At 42.3% G+C, this 8,107-nt stretch overlaps 1 protein-coding gene across 1 annotated transcript in view; it reads left to right on the top strand.

The window, feature by feature from the left end:
- Positions 1-380: 380 nt before the first annotated feature.
- LOC147087118 (NACHT, LRR and PYD domains-containing protein 3-like) overlaps positions 381-8,107 on the top strand; it is a 242,655-nt gene continuing 234,928 nt past the window's right edge. Inside the window, exon 1 of the mRNA XM_085978204.1 lies at positions 381-551. The gene's annotated coding sequence lies outside the window, so the exon portion shown is untranslated. The remainder of the gene's footprint in view (positions 552-8,107) is intronic.

Genomic DNA, 8,107 nt, shown 5'->3' with positions numbered 1-8,107 from the left:
CATTCCAAGGGGATCATTTATTAGGACATTTTTAATTAATCCCGTCTTGTTACACAGGACCAGATCTAAGTTTGCTTGCCCCCTGGTCGGTTCAGTTACATACTGCTCAAGAAACCCATCCCTAATACACTCAATGAACTCATCCTCAAGGCAGCCCAGCCCAATTTGATTTGCAGCATTGATTCCAATGGATGGAAATGATGCCTGGCCATCGAATTGGTTCGGGCTAATAATGATGTATTTTATATCTCGATAATCTGAACTTGTAAAAACGAACTTAAGCTGTTTATATTCTAATGGAAAAGAAAGGAGAACCGTCTCCATAACGCTGCAATTCCTGAAAAAGTAATCTCAGGAATTAAACAATTCGTTTTGTATTCATAGATCCGATCTCTACCATCACTGAGCTCTTGATCAAGTGCAACGATTACCAGCTCTTCCAATTGACGAAATTCTACCGGGACAGACTAGAGCAGGCGATTGAAGGAGGGGTGGACGGAGTTAGCTCTTTGTTAACATACGAGAGGTATTTCGATGGACAAGAACACCTGGTGAGTGGGAGGGACACAGAATGAGTGCAGGTTACTTCAATATGACAAAAATGACAGGATATCAGAGCGTAGAATCGTAGAATCGCCCTGAAAAGGCAAAGTTAACCAGACAGGAAGAAAAACAGCAAATGTTGTTTGAAATAACAATGCAAAATTGAGATTTCCCAGCAGACAAGTGAGTGTATCTACCATGAGGCAGAGGATAACGTATCCGATATAACCTTTAGTGTGATCTGATAACTAAATGTATAAATAACTTAATGGGAATGGGACAAGAACCAGAGACAAGAAAGACAGACAGGATTAAGAAGGAAGGTAACGGGTTGAGCAATCTGCAAATTACTGTGTAGCATTTCAGGGAACAGTGAGATTAGCCAGAATTTGTAAACTTCGACTCCTCGTGAACGCAGAGTCAGAAAATCTTGGATCCACTTTCAACAGGTTGAAGTGGTTGTTAGAATAGGAAACAAACGGAGACAAAGCCTCTTACAGGGAATATTCACAGAGAATGGGTCCTATATGATGGCATTAACAAGTTAAAGGTACGAGAAAAAAAAATGAATGTGGCCCAAACAATCTAAATCAGAGAAGAATTAATATGAATTATCGCTTAAATTATTAACCAATACAGACATTTTAACTACAAGGGATACCATTGTTACCATGGTATATTTCATTCCCGATGGCGTTTCAAGCTCACAGCCTAAGGAATATAGTGCAGACCACCTAAAATCATTTGCTTCCGTTAGTTTAGTGTAGAGTAATGATCACTGATTTAGTGTTCTACAATTAGTTCATAGGAACAGGAGGAGGCCATTCAGACCCTCGAGCCTGTTTCGCCATTGAAATAGAGCATGCTTCATCTGTATCATAACTCCATCCTTGGCTCCATATCCTTTTAAACACTTGTTTAGCAAAACTCTAGCGATCTCAGATTTAAAATGATAAATTGAGCCAACATCTACAGCTTTTTGCTGGCGATTGTTCCACAGTTCTAGCGATGGCTGAGCATAATTTATGCTGATTAGAGAAAGCCAGCATTGATTTGTGCACTTTGCGCGAAGAAGTGTTTCCTAACATCTTTCCTGAATGGCCTGCCTCTGATTTTAACGTCATGTCCATTTTTCTTTGACTCCCCAACCAGCGGAACAAGTTGCTCTTTATACCATACCAATTCCTTTCAAAATTCTACAAGCATAAATCAAATAACCCCTTAAACTTTTATATTGCAGGAAATACAGGCGTAGTTTATGTAATATCTCCCCATAATCACACTTGGAGACCTGGTAACATTCTGGTGAATCTGCACTACACTCCGTCCATTGCCAATATATCAGTGCTAAGGTGCGTTGCCCAGAGCTGTACATGATACTCCAGATGTGGTGTAACCATGGTTTTGTAATGCTGAAGCAAAACGTCCTCCCCTTTATATTATATCCCTCTCGTTATAAAGTCTAACATTCCATTAGACTTCTTGATTATTTGTGTACCTGAACACAGCATTTAAGTGATCTATGTTCATAGATCACTAAATCCCATTGGACCTTCACTGTTCCTAGTTTTTCACGATTTAAATAAGACTCGGATGTATGCTTTCTTGATCCAAAATGGATGACCTCACACTTGCCTGCGTTGGAATCCATCAGCCACTGTTTCGCTTAATCTAATTAAATGCACTCGTGGCTGGCCTCCCACATTCTACCCCACTTAAACTTGAGGTCATCCATAAGCCGGATGCCCGTGTCCTAACTCGCACCAAGTTCCATTCCCCCATCACCCCTGTACTCGCTGATCCTCATTTGCTCTCGGTTAAGCAATGCCTCGATTTCCAAATTGTAATTTTTTTCAAATGCCGCCAAGGCCTCTATAAACTTCTTCAGCCCCACAGCCCCCTGAGATATCTGCATTCCTCCAATTCCACCCTCTTGAGCATCCCTGGTATAATCTCTCACCCATTGGTGGTCGTGTCTTCAGCTGCCTAGGCCCTAAGCTCTGAAATTCCCTCCCTAATCCTCTCCACCTCTCTACCTCTTTTTCTCCTTTAAGACGCTCCTTTAAACTTACCTGTTTGACCAAGCTTTTGGTCATCTGGCCCAATTTCTCCTTATGTTGTTCGGTGAAAAATGTTTTGTCAATAATAATCCTGTGGAGTGCCTGGTGACATTTTACTATGGTAAAGACGCTATATAAGTGAAGGTTGTTGTTGTTGTTGTTCTATTAATGCTTCGTTGTTTTTGCAAGCTCCCGTTCTGCACTACCTACAATACCTCTACTCTTTGTGCTATCTGCAAACTTGGATATATGGCTCGCTATTCTGTCATCTAAGTGATTAATGAATAAAGTGGTTAGTTCAGGCCACAGCAGAGATCATTGTGGAACACAACTAGTCATTTTCTTCCAATTATAGTGCATACTCATTACCTCTACTCACTGTCTTCTACCACCTGAACAATCTCCGAACCAGGTCAAAAGTGGACCTACATTCAATTTGCTTTAATTTATTTAAGAGTATGTCATAGGGAAGAATATTAATAATGATAATAATAATCAACTTTATTGTCATTGTTAGTGCACAAGTGCAGTACAATGAAATGTAGTCTTGCGGCTCCGAAGAGTGTACATTTAGATTAAGACATTTAAACATTCAACATTAATTTGCCTTGTAATACATTAACATAGACATAACCATAATAAAGTGCATTGGCAGATGTGCAGACTTCAGATTTTATTTGTGGAGTTCAGTAGGATGACAGCCCTGAGAAAGAAGCTGTTCCTAAATCTGGTCGTTCGGGTGCGAATGCATCTGTAGCGTCTCCCAGGTGGCAGGAGGGCGAGCAGACTGTGGCTGGGGTGGGTAGGGTCTTTGATGATGATCTGTGACCTCCGTAAATAGCGTTTCTGGTATATGTGCTCTATGGTCGGTAGCCGGGTGCCGGTAATGCGTTGGGCAGTTTTGACTACCCGCTGCAGGGCTTTCCGGTCATAGTAGCTACAGCTGCCATACCATACTGTGATACAGTTTGTCAGGATGCTCTCTATTGTGCAGCGGTAAAAGTTAGAGAGGATCAGGGGTGACAGGTTACATCCCTTCAGCCTCCTTAGGAAATATAGGCGCTGCTGGGCCTTCTTCACCAGGGAGGAGGTATTGAGGGACCAGGAGAGGTCTTCTGTGATGTGGACTCCGAGGAACTTAAAGCTGTCCACCCTTTCCACCACAGCCCCATGGATGTGGATGGGGGTGTGACTTCTGCCTTTAGACTTCCTGAAGTCCACAATGATTTCTTTGGTTTTCTTGATGTTAAGGGCCAGGTTGTTGTCAGCGCACCACTTCACGAGATGCTGGACCTCCTCCCTGTACGCTGACTCATCGTTGTTGGTGATCTGGCCTACTATTGTGGTATCATCCGCAAACTTGATGATGGTGTTGGAACCATGAACAGCCACACAGTCGTGGGTGAAGAGGGAGTAGAGGAGGGGGCTCAGCACACATCCTTGTGGGGCCCCCGTGTTCAGGGTCAGTGGGGGGGAGGTGTGGTTACCTAATTTGACAGACTGGGGTCTGTTTGTTAGGAAGTCCAGGGTCCAGTTGCAGAGGGAAGTTTTCAGGCCGAGAGTGTGGAGTTTGGTTGCCAGCTTGTTGGGGACGATAGTGTTGAATGCTGAGCTGTAGTCTATGAAAAGCATTCTGATGTAGGTCTCTTTACCATCTAAGTGATTCAGTGCAGAGTGTAGAGCAGTTGTGATTGCATCCTCCGTTGATCTGTTTGCACGATAGGCAAACTGGTGTTGGTCAAGAGAGGCGGGAACACTGGCTTTGCTGTGAGCCAGGACCAGTCTCTCGAAACGCTTCATTATGATGCGTGTGCGTGCGAAAGGTCGATAGTCGTTCAGGCACATCACAGCCGTTTGCTTTGGCACAGGAATAATGGTAGCGGTCTTGAAGCATGTAGGGACTATTGCCTGGGCCAATGACAGATTGAATATGACGGTGAAGACATCAGCCAGCTGATCAGCACATTCCTTGAGTACCCGTCCAGGGATGCTATCCAGTCCAGCAGCCTTTCGTGTGTTCACTCCGCGTAGAACACCCCTTACATCGGAGGTTGACAGAGTGAGCACCTGGTTTTCCGGGGGTGGCAAGGCTTTGGTAGCCGGCTCCCTGTTGTCCCTGTCAAAGCGAGCATAGAAGTTGTTAAGCTCCTCCGGAAGGGAGGCATCGCTAACCGGGGGGCTGGTATTTTTGCTCTTGTAGTCAGTGATGGACTGGATGCCTTGCCACATGCGCCAGGGATCCAAGTTGTTGTTGAAATGGTCCTCTATCCGCAGTGTCTGTTTACTTTTGGCAGTCCTGATACCCTTTTTTAGGTTGGTCCTAGCTGCACTGTAAGCCGCCGCGTCGCCAGATTTAAATGCTGCGTCGTTTGCTTTCAACAGCGAGCGGACCTCTCCGTTCATCCAGGGTTTCTGGTTTGGGTATGTCCTGATATTTTTACGGGCCGTGACGACCTCGACGCAACTGTTAATGTTGAATAGCACTGTGGATGCGTATTCCTCGAGGCCATTATGGGCAAACATGCCCCAATCAGTGCGTTCGAAGCAATCCTGAAGCTCCGAGACTGCCCCCTCTGGCCATACTTTCACTTCATCAAATGACATCAGGAAGTCCCTACAAACTAAATCAATTATCATTTCCCCATCTGCCCATTAGTTACATTCCAAAACAATCAATTAGGTTAGTTATACATGACTTACCCTTTACAAACCCATGTTGGCTCTCTCTAATCAGCAGAAACTTTGCTCAGCCACTCGGTCCTTAATTATAGATTCCAATAACCTTACCACAATACGTGTCAGATTAATTGGTCTATAATTTCCTGATTTCTCTATCTCATTTATCATAAATAATTGAGTTAAATTTTCAATTTTCCAATCTAAAGGGACAATTTCTGAATCGAGAGAGCTTTGAAAGTTTATGGCTATAACCTCTGCAATTTCCTCAATACTTCCTTTAAAAACCTGGGGTGCAAACCATCAGGTCCTGCGGATCTGTCAGTATTTTAGTTCCATTATTTTTTCTAATAATATGTTCTTGCTTACGTTAACTTTATTGAGTTCCAGTCCTAGATTAATTTTTAACTTCCCTGATGTGTCACGTATATTATCCTCTTGTTCCAGTGGGAAGACTGTCAAAAGTAATTATTCAACACGTCTGCCATTTCCTTTTTTCATTTGCAATATTATCTCCATTATTATTTAAAGGGCACATATTACCCTTGTTCTTCTAAAATAATTGTTGATTTTTTGATATCCCTCACAAGTTTCTTTTCATGTACCCTTGTTGCAACCCTTACAAGTTTTTTGTCTTCGTTTTCTGTTCTTTATATCTCTCCCAGGCCCCTAGATTTAAAAAATTCTTCGCAATTCTACATGTTATTTCCTTCAATGTTATGTTATCTTTCACCTGTTTTGTCGTCCCTGGCTTAGAGGTAAATATTGGTCATGTATTAAGCTAAATTATATTTGAGCACCTGGTACTGTTAAACATTATTTCTACCCGCTATCAGTTTTCACCAGTTTATGGTTGCCAGTCTGTGTCTCAACTCGTTAAAATTAGACTTCCAAAATCTAGAACCTTAGTAACTCTTTCTCCTTTTCAAACCTAACATTGAATTCGATCACCTTATGATGACTGTGAGTGAAATGATCCTTTACCTTTAGATTAATAACAGAGGCTGGCTCATTATTACTAGCTAAATTTAGTATGGTCTGCCGTCTTGTTGGTTCTAGAACATCTTTCTCAGTAAACTAACATGTATACAGTCAACACATTCACTATCTTACTGGCCATAGTTAACCTGATCTTCCCAATCTATATGAAAATTAAGATCTCCCATTAAGATTACTTTGGGTTTGCTACAAGCTACTCTAATAACTGAATAAATACAATCTGCTGCTATCAAGAGGCCTGTGCACAGCTCCCATTACAGTTTTAAGTCCGCTCTTATTCCCCAATTCAATCCACAGAATATCAGCTGATTACATTCCCTTACGTATATCCACCCTCACTACTGTTACAATAGTATATTTAATCAATAAGATGGCCACTCCTCCTATTCCAGTTTCGCTATCCTTTATAAAGACGTTAAAAACTGGAATATTTAAGTCCCTGTCCTGACCAGCTTGCAGACATGTCTCTGTAAAAGCCAGCCTGTTGTTCCCTCTAATCTGTATTTGAGCCTCTAATTCACTCAATTTATTTCTTCTACTCTGTGCGTTAATATAGGGAACTCTTACTTGTCCTTTAGCTCTGATGTTTCCTTTAATACACCGTTTAACTTAACACGTTTCTCATTTGTTCCTCCTGCTGTAACTACATTAGTTACTTTAGTATTCCTTTCAACTGGAGTATCAGTGTTGTGACCTGAATTCTGCTTTTATCCCTCTTTTAATCGTTAAATTATCATTTTAACTATTGTTTATGACTGAGCCCCCCCACAACCATTTATTAGTTTAAAGTCATTTTTACCACACTATGTAACCTTTCCGCCAGGACCTTCATCCCAGCCCGGTTCTGGAGCAGCCCGTCCCAACGGTACAGCTCTCTCCTGTCCCACTGCTGGTGCGAGTATCCCATGAAACAGACATCCACCTTCTCACACCACTCCTTCAACCACGTGTTCACCTTCCTGTTCTGTTTGTCCCTATGCCAGTTAGTATACCATAATTGTGAGATGACAACGCTTGAGGTCTTGCTTTTTAACTTTAGCCCCTTTTGCCAGTTGTCACTGGTCTCGAACAGGAACTCAGCAATTGGATCTTCTCTTCCCTTTTCCAAATTCCTTTCTAGCCGCAATGAGATATCCCTTACCCTAGCACCAGGTAGGCAATACATCCTTCGGAACACTCGATCATAACTGCAGAGCATGCTGTCTATTCCCCTAATTATTGAATCCGCTATCACTGTTATATTTCGATTCTGCTCCTCCTCCTGCTCCAAGGTGCATACATTCTAGGTCCTCTCCACCGTCTTTCTACTTACACTCACAGACATCAATCACATTGTAATTGTTCGACATGATCAGTATCTAGGCTATCTCCCATCGGCTTCCCTACCCTGGGGCCGGACAATCACGCTCCCCCTTTCCTGCACATCTGAGGTGTGACAGTACTCTGGAGAAAACTATGCAGAAATTCCTCAACATCGCTTATGTGTTGAGGTGTCTCTAAGTTACACGCCAGCTCAAGGACTTTCTGCCGGAGCATGACACGCAAGACACATACTGCAGATGTGGCTGTCCAGGTCAGTCTTGCTGTCCAAAAACACATGCATATCAAAGTCCTGACACACAGACTGTACTAGAAATACGAGTATCCATTTACTTATTGTATTGTTTTTAGTAATTTAAATCTAGATATAACAGAAACGCCTGAGATCCAGATTATACATATTGATGGATATAACGTGATTTCAGGATAATTTGTAACAAATTAGACCTGCCATTTCTTCAGTAATTTCATTATTTCGCTATCTGCTTGTTTCTTATGAATCAGTTATG

Source organism: Somniosus microcephalus, unplaced genomic scaffold, assembly GCF_052327205.1.
Source record: "Somniosus microcephalus isolate GS21.2 unplaced genomic scaffold, FLI_Smic_1.0 unresolved_chr6, whole genome shotgun sequence".
Lineage (NCBI taxonomy): Eukaryota > Metazoa > Chordata > Chondrichthyes > Squaliformes > Somniosidae > Somniosus > Somniosus microcephalus.
The sequence above is the reverse complement of the archived record's forward strand: the minus strand, read 5'-3'. Positions and strand labels throughout refer to the sequence as shown.